Raw genomic sequence first — 18,978 nt, 5'->3', positions numbered from 1 at the left:
AATATATGTGTGGTTTTATACATTCCTGTGTGTTAATAGTTGAAGGAACAAAGTACATTTTTCCTCTTAAATATAGAGAGGTTTTTTATATATTCAACAATGTTCCCTTTTTCTTAAAAGTAGATTAGCGCAATAGTATTTTTCTTCCACTTTGACATATAATCAAAAGGGTGGTTTTTTTGGCTATTTGTGAGTAGGTAAGGTGCAGTATAACTGGTGAGTTCTGTTTTGAGTGAAAAGATTACCCGTTAAGTGTTTTTCAGAAAGCCTTGTTGCAGTTCGAGGCCATAAGTTTCTTAGGTAATCATCAATGGTCTTTGCAAAATAACAGGGGAACTCCAAGAGACATTTTCCCCAGATAGAAGGCAGTTACATTCTTGTAGTTAATGATGCATGTCAGGCAGACCTATAAAAAGGGCCTTGATAATTGGGGTCACACAATTAAGGTCTGAATAAAATGTATGTATTAAATTGTGCTGAGCAATGCCTGTGGTTGCATTCTATTGACTTCTCTGCTGTATTCTTTCATGTGTGGGTAAAATTGCTACAACATTGTGGAGTAGTTAGCTTAAACATGTTGTATTACTCTGCATAAAGGGGGGGGTGCAGTTGTGCAGGACAGGAGATGGGGGAGGGGAGCAGGGAGGGAAGTCGGAAGAATGTGTGTGTGAAAGCAACAGAATGAGACAGCGAACACCAGATGTGGTTGTTTTGCTTCAAACTAAGGGACTGTTTCCGGATCATCTCGGCTGGCGCGCGCTGATACGCTACGAAAGCCCATCGTTTGTATATGGGCCAATAGAGGACCTGTATGGGAGTAGCATCCACACAGCTCCTCCCGTTGTTTTTACAATATCTCCTGTTGAGTCCTTGTGTCCGGTCTCTTTTCCTCCTGCCGTCAAGACTGATGATGTTCTCCCGGCATTAGGACCAGGGCAGGGGTGGGCCTACCCCTTTGAGAAGTGTATTGTATTCTTACCTTGTATCATTAAAACAGATTATTGTTTAACCCCTATCCTGGTTGTTTTGAGTTTTCCTTCTTTTAAAACAAACTCATATAGGATCGGGGCGGAGCAGAGATATCTGCCCCAACAGTTGCAAACAGGTGAATGTTATGGATGTTCTTAGTTCAGGTGTTTAACTTAAGCCTGGCCCCCCCAATACCGGGGGAAAAACGAGTCAGTGCAGGAGACAGCGTCTGGGGGCTTCTTAATATTTAAAAACCAATGAATGTCTTATACTCAAATAACGGGAAAAAAAACTCAGCTACCTGACGATATGAGCCATTTTTACCAAAACAAAACACAAGTCTCACAAGAAGCGTTATCATTAGCCCTTAGAGAAAATGGGCTGATGCTACTTCCGGTGCTAACTAGCAAAAACGATCTTTAAAACTTAATATGTTCTTCACAAACTACATATCATATGAAAGCTGCACGACACAAACTCACTGAGCTAGCAGCCAGAACAGAGCAAGAAAACAACAACAGTTCTATTTCATCCCTACTGACCACCAGAGGCGGTGCTTTAAGCACTGGATATGTCCATCGCGCTCATGCGCAGCTCGAGTACCAATAACAACAAAGTCACCTGTGACCCACCTTACACCGGCTATATCAGCCTGGGCTCGGTGTAGGGGCTGCTAGCGGGCCGCCTGCCCCCCCCCCCCCCCCCCCCCCCTCGGTTGACGCCCCTCCTTCGGTTGGCGCACCTCCTTCGGTTGGCGCACCTCCTTCGGTTGGCGCACCTCCTTCGGTTGACGCACCTCTGTATGAGGACGCCTTGTCTCTGGTACAGACTCATCGCTAGGTTTGGCTGGCCCAGTCACCACTAACGGAGGCATGTAGGAGAGTCCTCCGTAGCTTACCAGTCGAGCCAGGGGAGCTGTTTAGGTCAGCTGCCCTGGAGGCACTGGAGCGTGCTGCCCAAGCTAGGCAGACCAGGCAGCAGCTCTCGGGTCCTCGCAGACCTGTGCGCTCTGTACTTCCGGCCCTTGGGTGGTTTTCACCTTAACCCAGGGGTACGGACCGCAGCTCCTGTCCCTAGCCTTCAGCTGGGTCTAATTGACAGTCGTCAGCGATCCGGCAGGGGCCCTAGCTCTGGCCCAAGAGTTGTCCGTCCTTCTGTCCAAGGATGCAATCGAGCCAGTAAGACCCTCTGCTTAGCCCAGGGGGTTCTACTCTGCGTACTTTCTCTTGAGCAAGAAAGTCAGCGGATTTCGCCCGATCTTGGACCTCAGAGGAATCAACAGATTCCTGGAGGTGCTGCCATTCTTTATGCTGACCACTGCACATGCACAGGTGGAGTGGTTCTCAACCGTGGACTTGAGGGATGCCTACTTCCACGTGGGCCGGGCAAGATGGTGCCTTATATTCAGTTCCTCCGGCCCTTGGGCAGACTGGCGGCTGCCTCGGCCGCTGGGCCCTTAGGCCCGCTGTCGTTGCGGGTTCTCAGGGTGGGGTGCAGTGCGGCAGGACCGTCCAGGATCAGCGGTCTGCCCAGGAGGGTGCGCACCAGGTCAACGTGCTAGAGCTTCGGGCTGTGCAGCTTGCACTCACGCAATTTCGACCCCAACTGGGGGGCAAGAATGTGCGTGTTCCTTGGGGACAGCATGTACGTTGTTGCTTAGACAACAGTCCCTTCTAGATAGTGGACGTTCTCACTCCACTCTGCCCGACATGTTCGGGTCGGCGGCGCCACGGCGGGGTGCCACAGGTCGGTGTCCCTCTTTATGAGATGGGTTTTACGGCAGTGTCCCCCTAGCACCCCGAGGGCTCCTGCTTGGGACCTGCCCCTGCTGCCGGATGCCCTATCATCTCCTCCCTTCGAGCCCCTGGCTCAGGTGGGGCTTAGGTGGCTTCCCACGAAGGCAGCATTTCTGCTTTCCATAGCCTCAGGGAAGCGAGTCGGGGAGTTGCATGTCCTCTCCATAAACGATACATGCCCGAGGTGGGACTCTCAGGCGTTGCCTTTTGGGCAAAGGTGGCATTCCTGCCCGGGGTTCTTCCACAAACCCACTTCAATCATCCTGCCCAGCTGGCATGCTTTGACATTCAGGAGTACGGCACGTCGAAGTTGCTGTGCCCTGGGGGTGCCCAAAGGGCGTAGATCAAGGCTACTGCCTGTATACGGCAGTAGGAGCAACTCTTGATTTTGCCCTGGCGGCACTAAAGGAGGTTATGCCCTCTAACCAGTGGCTGCCCCACTGGGTTGTCGATACCATCTCACAGGCTTATGGGGCCAGTGGCCGCCCCCTGCCATTGGGCTGAGATGCCACTCTACAAGGAGCATCTCAACATCTTGGGCTGCCCTGAGGGTGGTGCCTCTGGAGACCATCTGCGCCGCGGCGTCGTGGGCGTCTTCTGGCACATTCTCCAGTTGTCATCAGGTCAATGTCGCCACTCCCCATTCTTTGGGCGTGGTCCTTTTGCCGAGCTCCGCTGCTTCCAGTGGTGAGCAAGGGCTTGGATTCTTCATGGCATTGTTGGTATAAGTCATCCAGTGCTTAAAGCACCGCCTCTGGCGGTCATCCGGCACTCATAGAACCGTAGTTACAGCCGTAACTATCGTTTTCTAAACCATAACAATAATGATGTCTTACCGTTGCTGTTTTGTGATCAAAAGTCATGTTCAAGGGAATAAAAACGCTGCTCAAGTTTAATCCAATGTCTCTTGGTCACTTTAGAATTGTTCCTGATAATACATCATTAAATGTATGACAGCAGAGTAGGTACAAAGTTTTGCAGTCCGGGGCTAATGCTGTCTCATGTGCTGTTTACGCAAACCTCTCTCTCCTTGACGTAAATGTTTAGCCGGATATACTAACTGCCCATCGATTATATTGGCTCTAAAGTTTAAAAAAAGGTGTCAATCACCAAAATCGACCAATGGGTTCCAGAGATAGGATCATGCGTAGTATAAATAATGCCAGCACCGGCAGCTTTACGCACATGACGCAGCAGAGGCAGCACCACAGCAGCGCAGCAGCGCAGCAACACAGCGACGAACACAGCGAACAGAGAACACAGCAAGGCAACAGCAAGCAACAGAACTGGGGTTACGTACTGTAACCCAGCTTCTATGAGTATAGGCGCAGCCCTCTAATCGCTATTGGGTAATCCCACTGCACGTGTGCAGCACTGACAGACTTCATCCACACCCACCTATGACGTGGGCCCCACCTACGGACTCACTTCCGTATAAATAGGAAGTAGTCCCTACAATCTGCTCCCACACAAACAGCTTTTCTTCAGCTATTCGCGGAGCCTTGCCCGAACCTTAGAGGGCTGTGCCTATACTCATAGAAGCTGGCTTACAGTACGTAACCCCAGTTCTATTTTGTATAAGGCTTCGCCCTCTAAGGCTATCGCTATTGGGTTAAGGGCGAAGCAGGATGTAGTCCACGCCCCACTTGTCCGTCCGTTACCAGAAGCCAGTGGCAAACCGTCAGGGCCTTCAAGGTATTCAGAGAATACCCTGGAACCAGGGGCGCCGTAAGGGGGTGAAAAGTTAGGACGATTCTAAGGGCCCGTGACTGACAGGGGCCCCAAAATGTTTAGAACATTAAGAAAAAAAATGTAAGTAACCTTTCATCAATCCTCAATAATTAATATTAATAGAACGTTATATTAATAAATTACTCACTAAACTTACGATTCATTTAACTAATTTTCTTCCAAAAGTTCATTACCCAAAGCCTCTGTACACCCCCTTCTATTTACATCATGTAATGGTTTGGTCCTGCCTCCAAACGCGGTACGGCACCAGCACTAACACTTGCAGAGAGTGAAAGCATGTGAGGAGGGATGCTAGTACTTAGCTTACGTAAGTGTGTTGTACCATGTTTCAACGACCAACAAAGTCAGGCTCTAAGAAAAGAAGAGAAAGGAGAGAAAGAAAAGAGAGAGGGACTAAAGGGCAACAGTATGTCACCCAGTTTTTCACGAGAAAAGGTGGGTGTGGTTCATGACTGGTGGTTAGCTAATGTTTTTTTGTTTACTAAGCTGACATTAAGTACTGTTAATATATTTACAGAAAATTCAGAGGTCTTTCATTTCACTGCTCTTTTAGCTGACATTTAAAGGTATGGTAGGTAATTCACTTCAGAAACACTTTTTGTTATATTCCATGGAATGCTCTTAACATCCCGATAGCAATGAATACATTAAATGCTTTGACAATAAATACATACAAAAATGTCATTTGTGGAAGCTGTGGCGCTGTAAAAAGCACGACCAATCATTTTAGCCAGCCCGGCTAAAATAACTGGATGGCCTACCTGCCTGTCAGCCTTACATCTAGGGGTACTCTGAACGAAGGGGCAGATTTTTTTCGGTTGTGTATTTTCAAATTCTATCGCACTCGAGCTGGTTTCTCCATTCTTACCTACCTACCTTTAATAAATGCAGGCACATTTTTAGCGCCTATTCATACTAAATCAGTTGTCCCTCCCCCTGGTGCCAGGTCCAACAGATCCATCTTTAGGCCCTGTCCCCCCAGAATGCTGAACCTGAACCAGCTTTTCTCCCAACTGAAGGAGGTGAGCAGCATTGTGTTGAATGACATGCCACTTAACATATCTGAAGGGAGATTGGAGTACAACATATATATATATATATAACAAAAAGCTAACATCTAATTTAAATTATACATTTCAAACACAGTATTTTCCCACATAGCCAATGATCTATATAAAACAAAAAACTGCTTTTAGTCTATTTAGGATGATGGACAGTTTGAAGCATTGAGTGATCAGTCTGTATTAGGTAAACAAAATGTTAATCATCGACATTTTGGTTATGATATTAATACTAATGTTATTATATTAAAGCAGGGGTGGGGAACCTCCGGCCCCCGGGCCGTATACGGACCGCTAGACCATTTGGTACGGCCCTCGAGGTAATTTATAAACAAAGTGGTCTGTGCCTGGTGGTGGGGCCCAATGTGATATATTTTCATGGGGCCCAAAATCCCTGGCGGCGCCCCTGCCTGGAACACTCAGATAAAACACAAAAAAATCGATTTAATTATATAAATAAAATGTATATAAAATGAGAATCGTATCTGTGTTGTTGATCTGTAATATTACAGTGTTACGTTGAGTTGTTTGTAATTCTCGGACCATGCACTACGCATTTCAGTGGTTTTGTGTTAGAAAAGAAAGCAACCAATCAGATCTTGTTCTGGGTCTCTGGGTAGAATATCCTTCAACCAAGGTATTCTACATCCTTGATCGAATGCCCTGGCCGTTACACTGAATGAGAGCGTACGTTTGGACTGACAGTTTGATCAACCAATCATATATTGATTTGTAGCCAATGGGCGTATTCTTTCAGAGTTTCCCTCGGTTCCAGGGTATTCTAGAAGGCCCGCTAGTTAACTGGCTCGAGACAGAGGATCTAGATGAATGCGACGAAGCAATTCATGCCGTTTTATTGTTTTTAACGTTGACATGACAAGTGCAACAGGTGAAGATGAAGTTGTTGCAGAATTGTTGTGAGTACCCTTTTCAAGACGGCAATTCAGTTAAAAGACGGATATTATAATGCCGCGGAGGGGGGGCGGCGGCGGCGGCGGGGGGTGTGTGTGTCTACAGAAGGTCTAGTTCTGATAGACACGGTTCGCCACTGCACAAAAACACACCTACTCAATTAATAACCCATGTCCATTTCGCCATGCGTAATGGAGCGTCACATTTCCCGGGAATATAGCATTAAAAAAATTAATATTCTCCATACGGGAAAGAAGGTAGGCTAAATAGGCTACCTGTCGTTTATAAAAAGTAGAGACCAAAGTCCCACTTGTTAAAACAATCAAAGAGGAGGAAAAGGGCAGCTCTCTAAGTGCCGACAGGCAGGAGAGAGGGCACGCAGTTGAGTCCCCGACATTACTCACTCTGACAGGACACTCAGTACTGAGTGTGTCAGAGAGGAATGGGAGACATCCCTCAAATACAAACGAATAAAAGAACAGGGGGAAGACCAAGATGCAGCAGTGCAAATGTCTTCCACTGTCATTCCTCCGTGCAACGCCGTGGTGGAGGAAATTCCTCTGGTGCCGTGCGCTTTGATGTTCTCCGGGGGATCCACCCCAGAGGAGACATACTCCTGTGACACAGCCTCACACAGCCCGTGTGACAGGCGCTGTGCAGACAGAGGCTGCCCTAATGAGCGTTCTCTGTAATGCACAAACAGACGCTGGGAACTGCGTAAAGCAGCCGTGCTTGCAATATAGCATGACAGCGCGCGCACAGGACGGAGGAGATGAAATGTGGCTTCCTCCTCTGATGTGTGAGGAGGAGGAAAGAAGCCATCCAAAGGTATCACTCTCGATCTAAAAGAGCTTGTGATCACCTTTGGCATAAAAGCCGGGTTAGGGCGCAAAACAGCTGAGCTGCCATCTCCTTGGATCTGGAGACATAACGGAGCCACAGAGAGAGCCAACCCAGTCTCACAAAAAAACGTGTAATAACTACGGTGGTCCACAACGTAGGACGTAGTATATCTACAAAAACGCCTCTGAAATTGTAAGATGCCTACGTTTTTTTTCACCATTCATTCCAATGGCTGGCTTCTATGTCACGTGATCTTCAAATTTCTCCCTGCATTTCACGGCGTCAGTTTAGACGTAATTCTGTCCTCCTGCTTACCGCATCATTTATGAGAAAACATTTCATAACATTAACACAACATATTCAAGGTGGTTTTAAATAACATATCCGTATTTATTTATTTCTCCAAGTTATGTTTTTGTGTGCACTGAGGAGTCGCAAACAGGCGTTTGTTTAATCATTTTAAGATTGGCTATAATCAATGTTTGAAAATGAATTCTTCATATATGATAAATGAGAGGTAACATTTTATTCATGGTATTATTTCCACATATTTCTCTCCATTCTTCCTTCTGCCAACGCAGTGTCGCAGTTTCTCGTCTCTCCCGTTTTTGTGCTTAGTGCGGACGCATGGGTTAGAGTTTGCGTGGAGGACCGCACGTTTTCCCATAGATATATATAAACACTAGATGACTCACCCGCGCTGCTGGCCAATGGAGACCGACGTTGCCACTTGGCCGCCATCTTGCTACAGGCAGTTCTCTCATTCATAACATTATGGTTTACTATTTAAATAACCATAGCTTGCTCAATTTTCAACCAATTTTCAAACGGTTTGGTTTTTTATAAACATCAAAGATGTAGTTATGATACTGCATACTTATAATCATGGACTTTCATATGACAATAACATTAATCAGATAAAGCAATAGCTACACACACACACACACACACACACACACACACACACACACACACACACACACACACACACACACACACACACACACGGTATTTATATTAAATATTTGCCGGTGTATATATTTCCATTTATTATAATAATAAATTATAAAATTAAAATACTTTTATATATAAAAATCGGTCTCATGTTACCACTCTGTAAGCCAAGAGTTGTTAATTTAGCAATGCCTTAGCTTGAAGAACAGGGACACAACTAATGATAATAGCATATGTTGGTATATTATTTAGATATTCACCAAACCAACATAAAATGTGCTCACAGACAGGCCAGTGCTGTCTAATTTATCACAATTATTTTTGACATGAGATCTTCATATCATCCTAGTTTTGTATTTAGTTTCTAGATTTGTAAACAAATCCAGAACCTTTGAAATATGTTATTGAAAAAAGACCAAGAATAATATAAACTGTCCCATGTGTACTTTTGTGTCCTTCTGTAGTCCATTTGTGGTTTGTCTTGTCTCACCCCGGCTGATATATCACAAAATCCACTGTTTAAATTGTTCCCTATATTGCCCCTATGCCCCTGTAAGGTGTCCTTGGGTGTTATGAAAGGCGGCCCCCCAAAATAAATGTATTATTATTATTATTAAGAAGAACAACTTGGTGTGGTGTGGAGGGGATGTAGGAAGCAGGAGCAGGTGGGGAGAGATGGGGCTTCAAGGTTCAAGGTTATTTGTTTTAAATGTGTCTTGGAGATAAGGACCAGCTGCACACAATAAAATACAGTATAACACAAAACCAATAAGACACACGGTGGCACATGGCACACCAACAATCAATCATCGTCCAGCCTCAGCTTTGGTATTCTTTCACAACCATGTTATGGGTTTATTAGACTGAGCAAACATAAACATATGTGGGGAACATAATGCTGCGTCTCATGGAACCTGAAGATGTCCCTTCTTAGGGCGAGTTCCCACTGCCTCCTCCTCTCTTCGGTTTTGGGAAACCTTAAAAACATGAGAAAGGTAGCCAGATATATAAATTATTGTCAACATTTTCCTCCCTTCTTTCCTTTAACATTAAGGGTAAGGACAAAAATACACACCGAAATTATCATATTTTTGGTATGTATGCATGTATGTATAGCCTACTTTAAGAATAAGACAACCACACTAAGAGTAATAAAAAAGGTGTCCAAAAGAAATATTCAATAATTGTGTAAAGAAATGGTAGCAACATATTCTAAAGAGGCTGGGTCAACAACAATCTTGCAATACTATTATCTCACATAGCCCCACTGATCCTGTGTAGCAGGACTTGTAATGTACATACATCCACTAAGTAATTAACGATTATCCTAATTTTAGTCATAATATTGTCATATCTTACATGTGAAAGGTGATCCCACGGGTTCTTGTTTGCAGACTGCGGTGATTAGAGCATCCGTAGGCTGCACAAAAGTCCGGCATAGTCAGGTACTTCTGTAAACACAAAGCCAGCAAATTCCTGTATCATAATGCAAGATGTTTTTAACAAGCCAAACCACTTGGAAGAAATCATGTGTAACTTAAGTTATGTTGAAAAGAAAGAGCAGTTCTGCCTCTCCCACTGGTGTAAAGTTGCTGGGTCAACTTTGTAATACTAGGTCTCACTCACAGCCTCTTGTTATTAGCCAGCTAACAAATACAACCACATACACAAAGAAAAGCTGCAATTTCAACATGTCCAAGCATCCTGTATCATAGCAATGCTAATAATGTTTATAATAAACCAAACCGTTTGTAAATCAGTCAAGATTTCAGCGAGTTAAGAGTATTTTTGTGCAGATCACTCACCTTACAACAGCTACCATAACGCGAATCAGAGTAACTGTTGACTGTAGCAAGATGGCGGCCGGTCAGCTACGCTGGAAAATCTCCCATGAGCCATCTAGTGTTTATATATATCTATGCGTTTTCCCCTCAAGTTAGTATTTTATAAATCGCAAACATTGCGTAGAAACTGGCGTACGCCATTTTTTGAGCGTATATCGCTTTATAAATGAGGCCCCTGGTGTGTTCAGCAGCTGCGCCGATCGTACACCTCCCGGGCGATTTATGTAGGCCGCCGCTGCTTTGTTGTCTGTTAGAATCAACATATGCTGATTGTACAGCAACGGGACGAAGTGGATCACTTTCCATACGGAGAGTAATTCTAGCACGTTTATATGGAGATACATGTGAGCCGGCCACTGTCCCCCCACTGCCTGTGACATGCACGTTCCTCAGCCTGCGAGAGATGCGTCTGTGACAACCCGGTATCACGGCAAGACGTGAACATGTGACGATTTACCATGCTGGGAGACGTGAAGATGTCACGGTTTCGTCCCCTTCAAACGTGACAGCTACACGGTATTGTTAACCCATGTTAACCAGTGGAGAAATAACCGGAAATACCAAGCAAATGCTACCCCGACGTAATGATTTATTTTTTAATAGTCACACTCGATTACAGCGATTTTCTTGTTGCCCCAGCTGGTCGACACCTCTTTTAGCAGAAACAAAGGCTACATTAATGTTTTAAATCGATGTTAATCCATGCGTGTGGATGTGGAATTAACTGACGTGACGTTGTGCGATTGAGTTGCCAAGCAACAGCTTCGGTTCATGTTAATTTACAAACTATTCAACTACAACCGTAGTTATATTTAAAAACATGTTAGAAGGCCTCACGAAATACTTTAATGCACATTAAAATGTAAATGTGAAGGAATGTGTGTATAACAAAATACATCGGTCATTAAACGAAACCGGAAACAGACGTAGGCAAGATCCTCAGCTCGATGATTGGATGGTTATCCGCAATGCATGCTGGGATTTGGTGTTTATGTGATGTGAAATCTGAAAACGTTTTTTAAAAATACAATAATACTTTATTCCGAATGTCGCTGCACCACTAGAAGCCAACTCCATCAATCAAGCTGAAACTTTCTCTCCCTCTTCTTCTCATGCTCCCTGTCACTCTCCTTTAACTCCTCCGGTGACTTTCTTTTATTTGAAGATTGTTTTTTGCCAGGCGCTTGGCCGGTTACCGCTGGTATTAAAAACATTTTGGCGAATGGTTAGGTGGCGCGATAGTCTGTAGTGAAGGAGCGCGCTCCGGCTCACAGGAGCCTGTATGTTGTAGCGTTGATAAACGAAACAATGTAACTAAATTGCTAGTCAAAATACCGATAGAGTGGCGAAGTCACGCCCATCTACTTCTGGTCCATGGGACCCCGGAAGCGGAAAATTATACATTGAAGTCAATGGAGAGAGAAAAGTTATCTTTTGATCCCGTTTGAATTGTGCCACGAATGACACATATGATGTTTGTCAATCTTAAACAATCATTTCCATGTCAAAAAAGTCACATTTTGTAGTAAAACTGTTGAGATATAAGACTATGAAAAATACGCGACTAGAAAGACTACAAATCCCAAATCCCATTCTGGGTCGCGTAAGTGATGTCATAGGCGACAATGCTCCAAGACTGGTTGCGACTCGCAATTAAAGCAAAGAAGAAGAAGAAGATCTCATAACTGATGTATTCCCTCCAATAAATATAAGAGATTGCTCCAATAAATTCACTTTTACAAGATGTCTGTGTGCTTTGTACCAGGTTGTAATCACAAAAGTGATCATACCACTTGCTCGTTCTATCGCTTCCTGTCTGATGAAAGGACCAGGAGTCGTTGGACCAAACATATCAGGTAATATACATGTTTTGCATGGAACATAGTCAAGTTAGCTACCTAGCTAGTAGCGAGCACGTTAGTTAGCATCACATTACTTAGCCTTGTCATTTGTATTAGCCTTAACATGAAGTAAACCAAAATGTTAAACAGTAAGAGTAGTCATGATGGTAAGTATTTTGTGAAACATTTGAAGAGTAGCCTATCGCCCCCTCCACCAGGTGCTAAGGGGGCGGGAGGTAGGCTAACGCCACATTAGCATCGGCGATCTTTTCTACTTAATGCTATCTGCACAAATGGTTAACATTGAACATTAAAAGATCAGGCAGTTCAGAGAGAGTCGAAGGCAGGCAGGCAGGCAGCTTTGCATGACATTCTTCTGGACGTGTTTCATTGTGATGATAGTGAGGGTGAGTCAATCTGTTTGTTGGAAAGACAGTAGTTGAGTGATTACTGAGAGAAAATTATTAAAAGAGATAATTCTTCAAAGTGTTGTTACTTTAAAGTGTTGTTACTGACCTTTTTCTCTTTTATTTTCTTTACATTACATGTCACTTGTTAGACGCTTTTATCCAAAGCGACTTACATACTCAATACTGTAGACAATCCCCACAGGAGAAATTTGGGGTGAAGTGACACAACGACATACTGACTGCAGTGGGGTTTGAACCTGTGACCTCCTGATCCGAATACCAACTCACAACCCACTGCACCAAACGCCTCCCCTCCCTTTACCTCACCTGTAACTGCTGAGACCCTGAGGAACATACACACTGGACTGACCTGCTCTGGCAACCTGATTTCCACTGTACATAATAGTATTTGGTTATGGTATATTATTTATATACATCAAAGGCACAATGCACCCCCCAGAGACACACATGTATTGAGTGTGATATTTTGCATAGGTCATGTGAAATCATCTTTACATACTAGAAAACTGTAGGAGCGGCAAATTGAATTTTTAATATCCGATAATAAAGTTGATCTGTTTTCTTTATTCTTCTCTCTTCCCAGCTCCATCCATCACCATTCTCTGTTCCTGCAGGTCCTGCTAATCAATGCTCATATTTTTTTACACAATTACAAATAAAGTCAATGTATTGTATGACATGAAGTTGTGCTTCATTCGGAGTCAATCATAAATTCATTCTGTCTTCAACTGCACAATAATTGTGGACTGCACCGACATCCATGTAGCTGCCTCCCAGTAAGATGAACCAAGCAAAGAGGGTCACCATCATGCCCAAGGACATCCAGCTGGCCCGCCGCATCCGCGGAGAGAGGGCTTAGACTGACCTGAGACCAGCACACCCAAACACAACGGCTCTTTTAAGAGCCACCTACAGTTTCAAAGAGTTGCAATCCTACGTTTTTATAATGATTAAACTGGTTCATGTATCACTTAGTTTACTGAACCGTGATGAATGAAATAAATGTGTGAGGTAGTGGTTTACTGAAGTTACAAAGACATTAATATATGAGTAACAGGTCAGTGTAAACACAAGCTTCTGTCAATTATGGATTATTCAAACTATTTATATAAAAATATGTAATAAAGTTCTAAAACAAGTATTCGGTATATTCCTTGATAGCTTTTGAAGAAGGTTGTTTTTAAGTTTACTAAAATCTATCGTTTCAACTGTTTCACTTCATCAAGTCGAAAAACTCCGTAAGGAAGAGACACACACCGTTTGGATCCCCGGAAAAGAGGGACACACCGAAGCGGACAGGCTGGGCCGGTCGTGAGTAGATAAATGGAATAAATCCGTGTACGCATTGATTGGAATGTCGGACGTGTTAAAGTCTAAAAGGAAATCATAACGGCGATGCACACATTGGAGGAGGATTGTAAATGTGAGCACAGGTGAGTAGAGCATCATTGAGTTTCTTATTCTGTCAGTAAATTATCCAAATGAATGTTTTTCATTATTTTAGTCAACCCTAAACAAATTGATTGTACCTTTTTAATAATGACCTTACATGGTCGGCAAAGTTAAATTAACTTCAGAAAATCAAATCTGTTCTGAGAAAAAACTAATAAATGTTTAAATATAGGAACTTGCCATTCCACTGAAAAACAGTCCGTAGAGATTTAAAGGCGTAGTTGTAGTTCAGTCCAACGTTTCATTTGGATTCATTTCTCCAACAGTCAACTATTTTCATAAAGAATATATATATTTTTCAAAGTCAACTTTATTGTCAATCTTACTCAGTTTGTGTTTATAGACAGAGAGATTAAAAAGACGTTTAAATAAAATAAAATTATACAATTTACAGATATGTATACAAATTAGGGCTGTCAAGTTAATGCGTTAATAACGCTTTAACGCAAAAAAAAACGCCACTAATTATTTTAACGCGATTAACGCATGTGTATTTTTTTTCCTCGGCCGCCCCGTAGTTTCAGAGCGCATCGAGTTTAAATTACCGTCTATACAAGCTGATGCTGACAGCCCCGCTCCTGTCGCCCGCTTGTGGCAGACCACACTTCCACGCTCACCGGCAGGCACCGACTGGCTGTTGGGAGGACCGGGAGGGTGTGTGTATGTGTGGCCCGAGCGAGCGAGAGAGAGACCTTACGTGCATTGTTGTTGTTAGCATCTGGTGCTAGCTAGCTGCGCTAACGGATATGGAGCTGTTTACATGAAAACAGAGGAGCGACATTTCGCCACAACTGCGCCGAGCACTTGACTTTATGCAGGAAGCCAGACAGTGGGACATTGTACGAAAAGTCAGCACACTCAGCACGGATAGTGCGCAACATGATTGCAGCGTCCAGGCAGCTCCCGTTCGAGCATATGCCTTGAGTTGCACATAGCTCCAACGATCCATCACACACACACACACACACACACACACACACACACACACACACACACACACACACACACACACACACACACACACACACACACACACACACACACACACACACACACACACACACCATTTGTATTGTATTATTGTATGAGAGAGGTTCCAGGTTGAATTGAGGCGAATATTTGTAATGTTCAGAGGTTGTTGTGTTTAATATTCATGAGAATATTTGTCATTGTTCAAATGATAATAAACATTAGCATAAAGCATATTTGTCCACTCATATGTTGATAAGAGTATTAAAAACTTGACAAATATTCCTCTAAGGTACATTTAGAACAGATAAAAAAGGTGTGATTAATTTGCGATTAATCGCGATTAACTATTTTAATCGACTGACAGCCCTAATACAAATATATATATCCTATATACACCATCATGTATAATGATGGTGTATGATGTAGAAGGAAGTGTGGTAGATAACAAGTAAATATAGAGTTACATACAGATCCATGTTACAGCAAAATATGGAATAACTAAAAAGCACGCAGTATAATAATAATTACATGCAACAATTAAATAACTGCTCAGCATCTCCACCACAATCCCAATCTGCTGTGTCCTGTTTTCCTCCCCCCTGCATAACACCCCATCACACATACGAAACACAACGCAGAGTCCGAGGGTGTTAAGAGTATGTTTATTTAAATGTCCTCCTCTCTACTGGCCAACACAGGGAGCATATGCTGGGTGTAGAATGTTTCCAGGAGGAGGAGATTTCCATGCCATGCAGGGTCTTTGGGGATGGGGATGATGATCGCCTCCTTCGTGGTCCACACAACAAAGTAGCAGAGACTCCGGTCTGTGATGTGCAGCTGCCCTTGGACCTGGTACCAGTATGGTGATTCTCCTTGAGAATATATGACCCACCCTCCTCACGGAGACAGAAGGATGGTAACTGGACTGCTTCCGCGATGGTCATGTTCCTCTGGCTGTGTGGACACTTCACCTCCAGCAGGGCAGATGGCTGCACAAGTCCATCGGGTGATGCTCTCAAAACACCCGACTCACTCACAAAGAGACCAAACTCGAACACTGTCACTTGATAGGCCTCCACAAAAGCCTTCACCCCTTTGGCCTCGTTTACAACCCCCCAGTTGACAGCCATGACTCTGTCCAAGTTGTACCCCCCAAGCACCCTCTTCATGAGGGACGCGCATGGAGTGGATGAAAGTCCCGACCGCAGCACAGCACCAAAATTGCTGGCTGTCAACCTGCCCCGCCTGTGTAACTGCCACTGAGGATTTGTCCGCTGTCCTACGGTGGCTGTCTGGATGGCAGCTTGCTGGTCTCTGCTCAGTCGCAGATATTTATATATAATGTGTATACTGTTATTTCACACACGCTAAATGGAGGAATTATTTCTGATTTGAGTTACATTTTTTAAAGAATAAGCCAGTGAAGTAATCGATTTGTTTTTTCCACATTTGTTTTCACAGTGATGAAGACGAGGATCAAATGGCTTCTGGATCACAGCCATCAACATCTGCCTCATCCGAGCTAAGACGTGCATCAGATCAGCATACAGTTGCCCCAGAGCCATCAACATCCAAGCTACGCCGGCGGATGTCTGCACCATTACTAACTCAGCCTCCCTCTGCATCTTCTGATTCAGTGGACAGACTGTCAGGAGGAAAGTGAAACGGGCTGGTGTGTGGCAGACTAAGATTGTTACCGTTCCTGACGCTGTGGTGGACTACAACAGAAGCATGGGCGGCGTGGATGTGTCCGATGCTTTCATTGGGTACTACAGCGTTCACCACAAAATTATGAAATGGTACAAGACTTTTTTTTACCATTTTCTGGACATTGCAGTGGTGAACAGCTTCCTTCTCCACAAGGAGCTGCACAAGATGAGGGGTGACCCCGGCAGGACGAAGCCACACACCCAGAAGTCCTTCAGGGAGCAGCGTGCTGCAGACATGAGGGGTGAAGTCCCTGCAGCACCACCACCACTCCCCCCATCATCACTCGTATGCATTCCCAAGTATTATGGGGAAGATGCCACCGCGCTCAGGAGGTACTGCAGGAGGTGCTCTGATGCTGGCAACAAAACGGTGAAGACCTATCTACTGCACTAAGTGCCTGGTCCCTCTGTGCCTCAATTCAAATAACTGTTTCGAGGCGTGGCACACCTCTGACTAAACACATTCAGGTTGTGTACATTTTTTCTTTTTTGCCAGTGTTTACAAAAAAATTGCTTGTGGTGTTATTTCGGTTTTAGTGTAGTTTTTTAGTGTGTTATTTTTTAAATAAATCTGCTCCTGTTGGAGACAAATGTATCCTATGTTTCCTAATTTTTATTGTGTAAGTAAACCTTCCTAGAAGTGTTAGTCGGGTGATAAACATGTAAGGACTGTTGCAAAGCCCACACACAGACACAGACACACACACACCATTTACATTAGAAAAAAAGAAATGTAATTTAAAAAAAGATTTTTAATTATTATTTTTATAAAAACACTTGCATTTGGATGGAATGATTACCGATAGTGATAATACAATTATTTTTACAGTATGGTACCTGCAAAAGGTTAAATGGCACTGATGGTATCCAAATGTGCCCAAATGTTCCCAAAGGTCAGTCCGCCTGGACTTTTTGTTGCTAAACCTCTCTAAAAAGGTCAAATGTAACTTGTTTTGCCTCAATCTTGATACAGGGTACTTATTATATGTTATAGTTTGGATTCCTAAAGCTTTTAGTCTACCATCCCATCACTCAAGGGTGGTCACTATAAGTAATGTTTGTTTTTTTTTAGGCGGAGGTAAGAATTTACCTTTTTTTTTTTACTATGTTCCATCTGAAACATCTATATTGATTCGGACACTTCTACATCCACAGATGTAACCTTGTTTTGATAAAATAAATTATTCATATAACCCTTTTAGAAGTTAAGTTATAGTCATTTGTTTTGGAACCTGGCTCAGGGCTTAACAGGTTAACAGTCTTCTGGCCTGTGGAATAAAACTGTCCCTAAGTCTGGTGGTTGTAGTCCTGATGCTGTGGTAACGCCTGCCAGACGGCAGCAGACAGAACAGTTTGTGGCTGGGGTGATGGGGGTCTTTGATAATCCTGAGGGCTTTCTTCCTGAGCCGCTGGGAGTAAAGGTCCTCCATGGATGGCAGCTCCATCCTGGTAATGTTCTGTGCAGTTTTCACCACCCTCTGTAGAGTCTTACGGTTGAGGGCGGTGCAGCTGCCGTACCAGGCCGTGATGCTGCCAGTCAGGATGCTCTCTATGGTGCACAGGTCTGTAGAAGGTCAGGGTGCTCTCTATGATGCACCTGTAGAAGGTCAGGATCCTCTCTATGGTGCACCTGTAGGTCAGGATCCTCTCTATGGTGCACCTGGAGAAGGTTAGGATGCTCTCTATGGTGCACCTGTAGAAGGTCAGGATCCTCTCTATGGTGCACCTGTAGAAGGTCAGGATCCTCTCTATGGTGCACCTGTCGAAGGTCAGGATCCTCTCTATGGTGCACCTGTAGAAGGTCAGGATCCTCTCTATGGAGCACCTGTAGAAGGTCAGGATCCTCTCTATGGTGCACCTGTAGAAGGTCAGGATCCTCTCTATGGATCACCTGTAGAAGGTCAGGATCCTCTCTATGGTGCACCTGTAGGTCAGGATCCTCTCTATGGTGCACCTGGAGAAGGTTAGGATGCTCTCTATGGTGCACCTGTAGAAGGTCAGGATCCTCTCTATGGTGCACCTGTAGAAGGTCAGGATCCTCTCTATGGTGCACCTGTAGAAGGTCAGGATCCTCTCTATGGTGCACCTGTAGAAGGTCAGGATCCTCTCTATGGTGCACCTGTAGAAGGTCAGGATCCTCTCTATGGAGCACCTGTAGAAGGTCAGGATCCTCTCTATGGAGCACCTGTAGAAGGTCAGGATCCTCTCTATGGTGCACCTGGAGAAGGTCAGGATGCTCTATGGAGCACCTGTAGAAGGTCAGGATCCTCTCTATGGTGCACCTGGAGAAGGTCAGGATCCTCTCTATGGTGCACCTGTAGAAGGTCAGGATGCTCTCTATGGTGCACCTGTAGAAGGTCAGGATCCTCTCTATGGTGCACCTGGAGAAGGTCAGGATGCTCTCTATGGTGCACCTGTAGAAGGTCAGGATCCTCTCTATGG

General features: G+C 44.2%; 2 long non-coding RNA genes across 2 annotated transcripts; one reads left to right on the top strand and one right to left on the bottom strand.

Annotated features, from left to right (window-relative positions):
* Window positions 1-1,179: 1,179 nt before the first annotated feature.
* On the top strand, window positions 1,180-17,206 carry LOC117562223. Its single transcript, XR_004571518.1, has 3 exons — window positions 1,180-1,196; window positions 14,945-14,948; window positions 17,074-17,206. It is a non-coding gene; the product is annotated as an uncharacterized LOC117562223 (long non-coding RNA).
* Window positions 9,117-9,779, bottom strand: LOC117562224. The gene is made up of 2 exons (XR_004571519.1): window positions 9,647-9,779; window positions 9,117-9,264 (listed from the first exon to the last, which is right to left on the bottom strand). It is a non-coding gene; the product is annotated as an uncharacterized LOC117562224 (long non-coding RNA).
* Window positions 17,207-18,978: the final 1,772 nt, after the last annotated feature.

This window comes from Gymnodraco acuticeps, unplaced genomic scaffold, assembly GCF_902827175.1.
Source record: "Gymnodraco acuticeps unplaced genomic scaffold, fGymAcu1.1, whole genome shotgun sequence".
Taxonomy (NCBI): Eukaryota; Metazoa; Chordata; class Actinopteri; order Perciformes; family Bathydraconidae; genus Gymnodraco; species Gymnodraco acuticeps.
This window is presented reverse-complemented; position numbering and strand designations above follow the sequence as displayed.